Genomic DNA, 13,500 nt, shown 5'->3' on the forward strand with positions numbered 1-13,500 from the left:
ATTATCTCAGTCAGCAGTTCTCACTCCCACTGCTTCTCAGGAGTGACTTTAAATGCCTTCTCCTTCTTGCATAGTTCACACACAGCATCCAAAACAATCAGCCTGTGTCTCTGTCAAGCGGTGAGGATTCAGCTGAGAGATTTCAGGCAATTCTGACAGATTTTGAATAACACAGTGCAAAACTCTTCCTCTGGAAAGTGAGATACTTTAGACGTAGCTCTAACCCAGGGGTGGGCAAACTTTTTGGGCTGAGGGCCACATCTGGGTGGGGAAATTGTATGCAGGGCCGGGGCAGGGGGTTGGGGTGCGGGAGGGAGTGCGGGGTGTGGAAGGGGGTGCGGTGTGTAGGAACGGGCTCAGGGCAAGGGATTGGGGCAGAGGAGGGGTGTGGGGCGTATGAGGGGGCTCAGGGAAGGGGTTGGGATGCAGGAGGGGTGCAGAGTGCAGAAGGGGGCTCAGGGGTGGCAGCGGCACGCACCAGGGCCAGGACAGGCTCCCTGCCGGCCTGCCCGGGCCCCACACCACACCGCTCCGGGAAGTGGCCGGAACCACGTCCCTGCGCAGCCCCTGGGGGGCAGGGAGAGAAGGCCTCCGTGCGCTGCCCTTGCCACGCCTCCAGGTACCTCCCCCGAAGCTCCCATTGGCTGCGGTTCCCTGTTCCCGGCCAATGGGAGCTGCAGGGGGCGGTGCCTGGAGGCAAGGGCAGCGCACGGAGCCCTCTGCCCCCCACCCCCACCCCGGGGCCCCAGGGACGTGGTGCTGGCTGCCTCTGAGAGCGGCGTGGGGCCTGCGGCACCACGGGGGGCAATCTCATGGGCTGGATCCAAAGCCCTGAGGGGCCAGATCCGTCCTGCGGGCCGTAGTTTGCCCACCCCTGCTCCAGCCAGAGCTCAAATTATGGGTAAAGAGTAGGAGGAGCCTGAGGGTCACGTGGCTGTCTTTAATTTAAACAGTAGGGTGAAGTAAGGAGGCCACAGGCAGAAGCGAGGCAACCTCTGAAAGCAGTAAGCACCCCCCAAACTCCTCAATAATTTGAGGTTAATCCAAAATAAGGGGGGGGGGTCTCCTTGCAGATGAGCAAGACTTGGCAGGTATGAAGTCCCTGCCATCGCCCCACCACACCCACAACATAAACAGGTCCTTGTGGTTGCCATTGCTTATTTACTGGAAAATTAAGGCAGGCAAAACTGATCACACGTTTTAAGAGAATTCAGAGATGTTCAGGTCCAGCAGAAATGGTGCGTGAGGAAACGGCACAATCACAGAGCACAGTGGACAATTCTCCTCATGGAAAATATGCTTCATTCCCTTTGTAGACAACTTTAGAGTTTCCCCTTTTTGCTGTGGGCCAGTGTGCTCCCCAAGCTTTCCCTATTGGTCGCATATTCACCCCTCTCCTGTTTCTGCAACAGTACCTGCCTTGCATTCATAGAATCATAGAAGATTAGGGTTGGAAGGGACCGCAGGAAGTCATCTAGTCCAACCCCCTGTTCAAAGCAGGACCAATCCCCAACTAAATCATCCCAGCCAGGGCTTTGTCAAGCCAGGCCTTCAAAACCTCTAAGATGGAGATTCCACCACCTCCCTAGGTAACCCATTCCAGGAGTGAGGGCTTGTAAGCCTTGTGGCTATTTGGTATTTATGAGCATTTCATGTGCATGTGGTAGGTTGCTACATTGTATTTGAAGCTATTTTTGTCATTGGTTTAACTTCTCCCAGAGTTTTGCTCAATTTTTCTTCCTCACTTTCTGGCGGGAGAATCTTTCATTGTTGCTGAGCTTTGAAGAAATCTCTTTCTCATGTGTCCCCCTCCAACTTTAGCTTTGTGTCCAACCTTTGTGTGAGCAGCACCTGCCTGCATTGGAGAACTCAGTTTGCACAGGCTGTATTAAGGACCTATGACAGTCCAAAGCCCGAACAACCATTGAGGAAGCAGGTTACAATTCGAATACAGTTCTTAAACTATGTGAAAACTGGCTGCCAGTCACAGTCTGTCCCACTGAAAATATCCTACTTTAATATCAAGCTTATGCCACTCTTTTCCCAGGCTGAGAATCCCCATGGCAGCCTTCCTATTAACAAAGCTTATACCCCTCCTTTCAACAGTCATTGCTTTCTTATTTACCAGCAGTGAAAGCTCCTCCCATGGGATTAAGAAGAAGCCACAAATGAGATCACAGTAACCTGGGGTCTGATTTTCAGAGATGCCCAGGATCCACGATTCCAGTTAAAATAAATGGGAGCTGCCGATGCTCAGCACCTTGAGAAATCAGACCCAGGATCTATAGTGGAGGGAAATCTAGTGCACAGTTCATGAAAGATTTTAAAAAATTGAAGCACAGGCCTAATATCCTCTTTCTCTCTTATGCTGCTCTCAGTTCTGTAGACAGAATCCTGATACCTCATCTGTACACAGAATTCTGTACGTAGAATTCTGAGATTTCTTCTTTACACTGCAATAAGCTGGTTTCTTCCTTTTATTTCTTTACATTTCGCTAATCCACTCATCCAGAGCCCTGATTTAAAAATACATCAAATAGCAAAGTAGACAACAGCCACAAAATGCCTTCGAAACCCATCAAAAGGAAACCCTATGCTGAGCCGCTTGCCACAGCCACACCCTGAACTGACCCTCCTGGAACAACTAGGAAAACAAGACAGGCTGGGACAGGCAGATAGTATGTAGTAATAATGTGGAGTCCATAGGTAGGGCGCAACACACACTAATCAAACCCCATGACACCCAGGTGAGGTAAGAAAGCATTGTCCCCATTATACAGGTGAGGTCATAAAGGAAGCAAGGTAAAGGAACTTGCCCAGAGCCACAGGAGAAGGCCATGTTAGGGCTGGGATTGGAACTTGGGAGTTTCTAATTCCCATTCCCGAGCTTACTCACCAACCAGTCTGAATGCATGGGTGCAGCCTTGCCAGTGTTCCCTCTAAGCTGTGTGCACGCACACAGATCCTAAACCCCACGCACACAGCGAAACGCCGGGCGCACAAAAATTTGCACAGAAGCACAATTTGCACAGAAGAAATTTTTTGCACACACGGCCTGTCAAAAATTAGAGGGAACATTGGCCTTGACTGACACACAGGTTGGCACAAGCCTTGGAATGCAGGGCTACAACCTTATTGCAAAATTACTTAATGCGACTCTTCCCTTTAGCTTACAACACGATCAGGCCTCAGAGATCCTCAGCTGGTGGAGCTGAAGTGAGCCTGGCTGCGATGTAATTTGAAAGAGCAAAACGAACATACTTAATTGTAGGGTCTGGACTAACACTACACTGTTCTCCTCCTTTTTATATCACCACTGGGGATCCTAGTTTCCTGTGATAAAACCCCAAAATTCTCCAATGAAAAGAACATAAAAATCCATTTTCCACAATTAAAATGAAACACTGAACTTCAGTTTCCCTATCCACAATATATATATAAGTACCAGTTGAACACAATATTTTATTGATATATTTACAATGTTTAAGCAATTTCAAAGCCTACCAGTGCCATCAATTATTATAATAAAATAAAATAAATAGAATTTAAATTTGGTTAGATTTACCCAATACTTATATGTTTGTAGTCTATATTTTCAGAAAATTGGGGTGGGGGGTGCGTTAATGCACACAAAAAACTCAAAAATTGCTTTTATCTTAACATTACTGACTTGCTGAGTTAGTCCTGGAGGCCGAAGTGAAATTTGAGATGCATTAAAACATGACCCCCTATACGCCATTGCGTAACCTCCACACGCTGGAAGCAGTTTACTGGAATATGTTTAGCTATGTACAGTAGAACCCCATTTATTAGAGCCTCCATTATCTGGCTCTCCATATTAACCAAACAGGGCCGGCCCACAACATTTTGGCACCTGAGGCGGGGAGCTCAAATGACACCCCCATGCCCCCTCGCTTGGGCCAAAACTTTGAAAGTTCTCAATTCTGCCTTCTTTCTCTTCTACTCCTCTCATGGCACTGCTCTGCTACCCCAATAAAGGAGAACTAACAACTTAAAATGCCTTGTTCAAAAATTTTAAGTAACACTTAACTTTCAAACGCCTGAACAGCAAATGTAACTTTTCTTGTCCGCGTAGTAAACACTGGCATTTTTATCTGTTTGAATAATCAAAATGGTGCTTTCCGTGCCTTCTTGGTTGCAAAGATTTGAACTGCTTCCTGAAGGTCCACAGTCTGGGCCAGCTCATGCTCTATTGAGACGGTTGCAAGGCTGACCAGCCTCTCCTGTGTCATTGTGGCGTGTAGATGTGTTTTTATTAACTTCAGCTTGGAGAAGCTTCGTTCTCCACTGGCAACTGTTACAGGAAGTGTTAGAAGTATGCGCAGAGCAACAAAAGCATTTGGAAAGAGGGTAGTCATCTTATTTTGTGCACATATATTCCAGAACAGTGTTTGGAGTTGATCCTGCTGAAATGTATCTTGAAAGGACTTTCAGTTCATCACCTAAATCACTCACATCAATATTGCGAATGTCATCATGTGTCAACACTGTCTCTAGTGCCCTGCATTGCTGGTGTAGGCCTTCTTCAGGTATAGTGAGGAGTTTTAGAATATCCTACAACATCCCAAATATACTGCTGTGTTCCTTGAGCTGCATGAAACGTTCTTCAACTGACTGTATTGCACAATCTAGCACCTGGTTAAAGGATTCAACTTTGAATTGTTGTTTGGGGTCTCTTATGGGATTATCCTGTGCCTTGTAATCAAAATGTCTTCTTTTTCGGTGACTCTTGTATTCTTGAATGGGTGGGAAAATAGCTTGAATGGGTGGGAAAATAGTGAAGTTCCTCTGCCAACTTATGTGCACTCTTCAGAACATTTTGAAATTCCTCATCTGACCAGTAAGACTTTGCTTTGTTCAGCTGTTCCATTACTCCAGATATATCAAGGTCAACACCTTGGAGTCTCTTGCTTACAACATTTATTTCAAACAGTATGTCATGCCACAACACTAAGCCACACAGAAATTTGAAGTTATGTATGTTTCTGGTGATTTCATTTCCCTCCGCCACTGTTCTCCCATGAACAGTGCCTGTCATAACACTATCCTCCATAATGGCAACTGTGGTATCATCTATCTTCCCAATCTGGTGTTTGATAGGCTTTATCTCTTCCACTCGACTTTCCCATCGTGTGGCACTCAGTGGTTTCAGTGTCAGAGAGGATGTTCCCAGATGTTGCTTCAAAATTTGCCATCGATAAGTTGATGCAGAGAAAAATGCATAGATGCTTTGAATTACATTAAAAAATTCAGCAGCCTCACGAGAAGCTGATGCTGCATCACTGACCATCAAGTTCAATGAATGAGAACTGCATGGGACAAAAAAAGCTCGAGGGTTTAACTCTCGGATCCGTGTCTGCACTGCTCTGTTCTTTCCTCTCATGTTGGCACCATTATCGTAGCCCTGACCTCTTCTGTCAGCTGTCGCAATTCCCGTCTCTTCCAGCTTTTTAAGAAGCACATTTGTCATACCAGCTCCTGTAGTATCATCAATGTCAATACAGTCTAGAAAATCCTCTGGCAGTCACCACTGCAGGGACATTGTCACTAGGCTCTGTTGTTGTTACAAAACACACCATTAAAGTAGTTTGTTCCATATGGCTGATGTCAGGTGTGCAGTCCAGAATAACAGAGTCATATCTTGCTGACTTCAGATCTGCCACAATCTTCTGTTTGACTTTTGTTGCCAGTATGATCTCATTTTGAATTGTTTTTCCAAGGTAGTGGTGTGTGACTCTTCTTAAATACTCTTGGAGTACAGCATCAAACTCAGCCATCAGCTCCACAACTTTAAGGAAGTTTCCATTGTTTGGCACGTACAGCTGATCTGAAGTGCCACACAGGGCTAGGTTTTGGGTCGCAAGCATTCTCACAATGGCAATGAGCCTTTTCAGAACGTTTTACCAGTAAAGAGACTCTGATGCAATCTTCTCTTGATGCTGATCATCTATGGTGGCCTTTAACTTTAGTCTCATCTCAAGCTTTTTCCACCTACGGAATGCTCTCTGGTGATTTGCTGCCTTCTCATGGCATGCCAGATTTCTAGCCAGATTTTTCCAGTCCTTCATTCCTGTAGAACCCAGTGTGGCTGGAACATTAGACTGGAAGAGTTTGCAACAAAAACAGTATGCAGCATTCTGCGTTTTTGAGTACATACGCCACGGCCTCTCCACTTTGTCACCATTGGGGATTTCACGCCAGTAATGTGTTGGATGGAAACTTCTATTTTCATTGTCTTTGGGGAACATGAAGTTTTTCACTTGCTGTGGCCCGTGCAGTACAAGGAAGTCCCTCAGGCTACTGCTCAAGTGGGTCCACAGTCCCAGATCATCTAGACTTAAGGAACTAAACTCAGCAGCAGCTGTTTCTTGTGCCCCCACCACACTCTTCTCTGATCTACACTTTTCTTCAGGAACGTGCATGGTTACATCCATTTGAGATGGAGATATGGATGCTGCAGTAGCTGCCAGGTCACCTGCACTCTGACTAACTGGAAGATCAGGCATCTCCTCACCACTCACATCCTCCCTGGGGCCGGAAGGTCCACCGTGAACATTTGTGTCTATGTATCTCAGGAGAGCTCCTTCCTGCTTAGATAGAAAAGCTTCCTTTGCTTTCTGTCTTTTCCCAAATGCTGCCCCAGAGGGGCATTTTCTTCTTTCACTCATGACTGCTGATCTAGGACAGCTAGAGTGGCTCTCAACACTCAATTGAAGGGGACAAATAAGCAGGCTGGTAGCAGGGCCTGAGTGAGGGAAGATATCAGCATCTTAAGGGCCTAACTGGCTCCTACTACTTCAGTTGACTGCCTGTTCTCCTCAAGTGGGTTCAGGGAAGCAGCAGGACACAGGAAGCTCCCTGAGAAGTTGGGGTTAATCAGTCCAGGTTCCTGGGGGTAGTAGAGAGGTACATAAGAGTCTCCTCCTCCTCTCTCTCCCTGCAGCTCCTGCTGCTTTCTGTGATTCCCTCTCCACTTTTCTCCTGCCTGCCTGTTCTGTCTCTTGTGCCCTCCTTCCTCCAGCCCAGCACTCCACCATCTCTGTGCATCTCCAGCAGAGAGAATCCAGCCCCACACAGTCTGCCTCAGTTCGCCTCATGGTAAGGCCAGCCCTGTAACCGAACCACCAGCTGCTTGGGTCGCTGGGGCTCGGGCAGTCAGCACATTCAAAAATCAACGACAAGAAGGGGAGTTGTGCACATTGAATAAGTGACACTGGCACTGTCAGTAAAATTTAGTTAATATATGTTTATTTTTTCACAAAATATAAAAACTAAAGATTCTCTGTAAAAATGCAAATTCAGCATTTTTGTGCACTGTTCTGTGGCGAACGGATTTCTAGGATCCCTGATCACCACCTGTATTTGATTGGAATTCTCTGCCAGTTCTTCTCTCTCATACTCTCCTGTCTCACACACTCCCCCAGGGGGAGCCCAGCCTGCAAACCACATCCAGCGAGAGAGAGAGAGAGAGAGAGAGAGAGAGAGAGAGAGAGAGAGAGAGAGAGGAGGATAAATTAGTGAGTTTCCTCTCCTTCTTCACTGTGCAATGCATGTTTATCTGGGCCCTAAGAATCATTGTGGAGTTGTCTTTCTGGATGCTGTTATTCCCATTCGGTTGGCTCATGTATCAAGGAAAACTCAAGGATCACATAAATGAAATTCTATGCACCACTCTGAACTGCATACAAGAAGCAACGAGGAAAAAATAAATGTTTCTTAAACAAGCTAATTAAAACAAATAACAAATAACAGGAAGCCACCATCTCGACAAGTCGAGAATGCAAAGCAGGAGTGGAGAGATCAGCTGTCATGCTAACTAAAATACTTTTTCCATTGTAGTAAAAACATGGAAACTACCCAATTATCAATATTTTCTGCATCAGATTCTCATTTACACTACAGTCCCTTTACTCTGCTCCTTAAAGTTCACATACATGTAACTGTAAAATGTACTTTATTCCCACTTTACGGTCCCGTTACACTGACATTGCAGTATAAAGTAAATGAGGATCAGACCCTCTATTACATCAGATGAAGTGAGCTGTAGCTCACGAAAGCTTATGCTCAAATAAATTGGTTAGTCTCTAAGGTGCCACAAGTCCTCCTTTTCTTTTTGTCAATACAGACTAACACAGCTGCTACTCTGAAACCTCTATTATGACTGTTATTATTATTATTTGTCTGACAGTAATGCCCAGAGGCCCCAGGATCAGGGCCCCTTGGAGTTAGGTGCTGTACAAACACTGAACACTGTCCTGAGGAGCTTACGTATAATTTGAAACAAGATGTAATAAATGGATGTGACAAATAGGAAGGGAAAAGAAGGTAACCATACTAAGACCATAGGGTTGCATAGGGTTACAGTGTGCACAGCTAGATGGTTCTGAGTCATTTTAAAGATATTTTTAAACTAAAGTAAATAAAATAAATAAAATCAGCCATTATTATTATTTATAATACAAAATCTCCTAGGGGCCGCAACAAGACAAGGGCCCCATTCTATTAGGTTCTGTACATATATGTAATAAGAAAAAGTCCCTTCCCCAAAGCCCTTATAGTCTAAATAGACAAAATAGAGAAAGAGTGAGAGGGAAACGGAGGTCTAGAGAAAAGAAGTGATCTGCCCAAGGTCTTGCAGCAGATCACACTGCTGTATCACTGTAGTGTAGACATATTACAGCTATAAAAGAGGTTATTCCATCAGTGTAGTAAATCCAGCTCTCCGAGAGGCGTAACTAGGTCAACACAAAAAATCTTCCATTGGCCTAGGGGGACGTGCATGACCAATTCCCATTAACCCTTCAGAGTCAGATTTGTATGTGGGAACTGTAACCACAAGCGACATCTAAATTCAAACCTAGTGAGGGAGTGTCTCAATCTCTCCTTCAAGATGGAGTGTAAGCACACTTGTTCCTCGCCGCCTTATGGGAGAACATTACCCAGCAAAAGTAATAGTGGGTGGTCATTATGGCTGATAGGGAAACCAGCTGCCCCCTCCCTGGCCAAAGGATATCATGGCTGGTAGGTTGCACTTTGTCCTTCATTCCTCCTCTTCCTCCATGTGGAAAAACAGCAAGGAAGGGAAAAATATCCATCATCAGATAAAATAAAATCCTTAGGCACTGTCTGCTGGCTGTTTTGTCCCCGGCATCCCTGTGAGTGTGTAACTCACCTTTTAACAAAGGAGTCGCATTTTCACTTTCCATTTCACTGCTGTGATAAACCTAAAGAGGAATCCCTTTCTTATCCTCCGAATCTGAGTAATTCCAACACCATCAGACATTGCTGAGGGCATGGAAAAGGTTCCATCATTCTCAGGGCCGGCTCTAGGCCCCAGCAAAGCCAGCCCATGCTTGGAGCAGCACGATTCCAGAGGCGGCGTTCTGGCCACTTTTTGTTTTTTTTCCTCTTGGGCAGTTGCGCTCTCGGAGCTTGGGGTGGCAAATTATTTGCTTGGGGCGGCAAAAAAACTCGAGTCGGCCCTGACCATTCTGGTCTCTCCTGGGCTGCTCTTTGAATGTCCTCTATGTTGTTAAATCCTGTAAGTTTTCCCTCTCTGAGTACTGTTCAAAGGAGGGGACGGCTCGTTTTGCGTTTCTTCAGCTGCCCAGTGGCGCACTTGCCATGGAAGACACACTTGCTTCATTCTTCATACATCTCAAATATTTTCATCTTCTCTCTTGGATAACATTATAGATAAGGGATTGTTGAACACTAACAAAATTGTGGTATTTGTTATAAAGTAATTCAGTTTAATACCTAGAATATTTCTAAGGCAATTTCTTTTGAAGGCATATAGACATCTGCCTATACCTTTAGTGGATTTCCACCTTTCACATCCATATGTTAATATGGAAATAACAGCTGAGTTAAAGATCTAACTATGAACCTTTAAGTTGTAGATTTTCAATGGCCAAATCTTGTTTAAGCTGGTAAATGCAGCTGCTGCCTTGTGACCTTATTCCCTTCTGGATATTCCCAGTGGCTTCCACATTATTGCAACATGTGCATTTTTTTCTTAGTGATTGTAATTGACTTTTAGTTCCCATGCAATTTAATTATTCAGAGAATAGTAGGATAATGCAATCTCTGTATAGATACACTTGACTTTCAATAGAACTTTGGCTCTTAAGTTACTTGGTGCTTTTGATATTTTTAACTTGTTTAATGGAATAACCATGACTAACTCTGCTGTGTCAGTTTCTTGTGAACTGCTTACATTAGTGATGGTTTATTCCATTTACTGGTATTAAATGTTTTGAGGCTCTGGAAAGTCAAATTTTAAAGTAGGCCCCACAGTAAGGAAATCAGTAGCCCAAGCTTTGTTTCCTCTCTTTCGATAGCTTGAGCTGTCTGTCAAAATCTTGGAGAAGTAGTTTCTTCATTTTAGCATATGGCTATCTCCTTTATATTTGTTGGAACATTTAGTCCAGTTTTGGAGGCAGTCTTGGAGGATTTTGTGATGAAAGTTCCCTTCCAAAATCTGTTCTTATGGATGTGTTGGGAGCCTCTGAATTCCTAGGAAGAACCATGCTGATTGCTACAAAAAGGACTGTGAATTCATAACTCTTTCTTCTGAAAGAAATCTGAAACTTTTTCAGACTGCAATAAAACCAAAACTCTAATTAAGCATCTTTTGCTACTATAGACAGTAATAAGGTGTTATTACATTGAATGAAAATCCTTTTTGTATCTACTGAGCTCTAAGCGCAGCCTCTATAATTCTAACAACCTGAATGATTTAAAAAGCAGAAAGTATCAACCCAGCACTGCAGTGAATTAATAATCAGGTAACAGCTGCTAGCATTGGGGGACCTCTCAGGCCACATGGCCCAGGGAAATGTCTAGCTAAAAGCGAAAGAATGTGCAAAACTTACTATCTCCTGACATCCATACAGAATTCTGAAGCCAATAGTTAGTTCCCCCTGTTAACAATTTTGTGACCCATCTAATTGTGCTGGTGAGATCCTCACTTTCTTCTTCTTATTTATTCGTATGCAGGTAGTGCTCCCAATGTGCAACGTGCTAAATACCACCGCCCCACCCACTTGTGGCACAGAGCTTACTTTGTAAGGAGAGTGGTCACTTTAGATAAGCTATTACCAGCAGGAGAGTGGGGTGGGAGGAGAGAAAACCTTTTGCAGTGATAAACACCCATTTTTTCATGGTCTGTGTGTATAAAAACATCTTCTGTATTTTCCACAGTGTGCATCCGATGAAGTGAGCTGTAGCTCACGAAAGCTCATGCTCAAATAAATGGGTTAGTCTCTAAGGTGCCACAAGTCCTCCTTTTCTTTTTGCGAATACAGACTAACACGGCTGTTACTCTGAAACCTGTCATTATGCAAGGCACTGAATTTAGCCATATGGAGTGGAAATCTATCAACTGCATGAAAAAACTTGTACAGATACAGACAGACATCATCTTCCTTTCCAAATGTAAACAGATGGACATCGTACCAAAAGGACTGAAGGTAAAAAATCCATTACAATCGACATACCACACAGACTATGCTGACAGCTTGTGCCTCACGCTCTCAAAGAAACTGCGGAACCACCTGATCAACATCCTCTACAGCAAACAGGGAAAGATAAAGAATGAGCTCTCAAAAATGGATACTCTCATAAAAAACCAACCTTCCACACAAGCTTCCTCATGGCTGGACTTTACTAAAACTAGACAAGCCATTTACAACACACACTTTGCTTCTCTACAAAAGAAAAAGGACACTAAACTTTCTAAACTACTACATGCCACAAGGGGCCACAGCAATGGTTCCCTCAACCCACCCAGCAATATTGTTAACCTATCCAACTATACTCTTAGCCCAGCAGAAGCAGCTGTCCTATCTCGGGGCCTCTCCTTCTGCCCCTCCACTCCCACGAACATGATACAGTTCTGTGGTGACCTAGAATCCTATTTTCGATGTCTCTGACTCAAGGAATATTTCCAACACACCTCTGAACAACATACTAATCCACAGAGACCTCCCTACCAACGCTACAAAAAGAAGGATTCTAGGTGGACTCCTCCTGAAGGTCGAGACAGCAGACTGGACTTCTACATAGAGTGCTTCCGCCAACGTGCGCGGGCTGAAATTGTGGAAAAGCAGCATCACTTGCCCCATAACCTCAGCCATGCGGAACGCAATGCCATCCACAGCCTCAGAAACAACTCTGACATCATAATCAAAAAGGCTGACAAAGGAGGTGCTGTTGTCATCATGAATAGGTCAGAATATGAACAAGAGGCTGCTCAGCAGCTCTCCAACACCACTTTCTACAAGCCATTACCCTCTGATCCCACTGAGAGTTACCAAAAGAAACTACAGCATTTGCTCAAGAAACTCCCTGAAAAAGCACAAGATCAAATCCGCACAGACACACCCCTGGAACCCCGACCTGGGATATTCTATCTACTACCCAAGATCCATAAACCTGGAAATCCTGGGCACCCCATCGTCTCAGGCATTGGCACCCTGACAGCAGGATTGTCTGGCTATGTAGACTCCCTCCTCAGGCCCTACGCTACCAGCACTCCCAGCTCTCTTCGAGACACCACTGACTTCCTGAGGAAACTACAATCCATCGGTGATCTTCTTGATAACACCATCCTGGCCACAATGGATGTAGAAGCCCTCTACACCAACATTCCACACAAAGATGGACTACAAGCCGTCAGTAACACTATCCCTGATAATGTCACGGCAAACCTGGTGGCTATGGGTACCCGCATGGCCCCACCGTATTCCAACATTTTTATGGCTGACTTAGAACAACGCTTCCTCAGCTCTCGTCCCCTAACTCCCCTACTCTACTTGCACTACATTGATGACATCTTCATCATCTGGACCCATGGAAAAGAAGCCCTTGAGGAATTCCACCATGATTTCAACAATTTCCATCCCACCATCAACCTCAGCCTGGTCCAGGCCACACAAGAGATCCACTTCCTGGACACTGTGCTAATAAACGATGGTCACATAAACACCACCCTATACCAGAAACCTACTGACCGCTATTCCTACCTACATGCCTCCAGCTTTCACGCTGACCACACCACACGATCCATCATCTACAGCCAAGCTCTGCGATACAACCGCATTTGCTCCAACCCCTCAGACAGAGACAAACACCTACAAGATCTCTATCAAGCATTCTTACAACTACAATACCCACCTGAGGAAGTGAAGAAACAGATTGACAGAGCCAGAAGAGTTCCCAGAAGTCACCTACTAGAGGACAGGCCTAACAAAGAAAATAACAGAACGCCACTAGCCGTCACCTTCAGCCCCCAACTAAAACCCCTCCAACGCATTATCAAGGATCTACAACCTATCCTGAAGGACGACCCAACACTCTCACAAATCTTGGGAGACAGGCTAGTCCTTGCCTACAGACAGCCCCCCAACCTGAAGCGAATACTCACCAGCAACCACATACCACACAACAGAACCACTAACCCAGGAACCTATCCTT

The sequence above is a fragment of the Lepidochelys kempii genome, chromosome 10, assembly GCF_965140285.1.
Source record: "Lepidochelys kempii isolate rLepKem1 chromosome 10, rLepKem1.hap1, whole genome shotgun sequence".
NCBI lineage: Eukaryota > Metazoa > Chordata > Testudines > Cheloniidae > Lepidochelys > Lepidochelys kempii.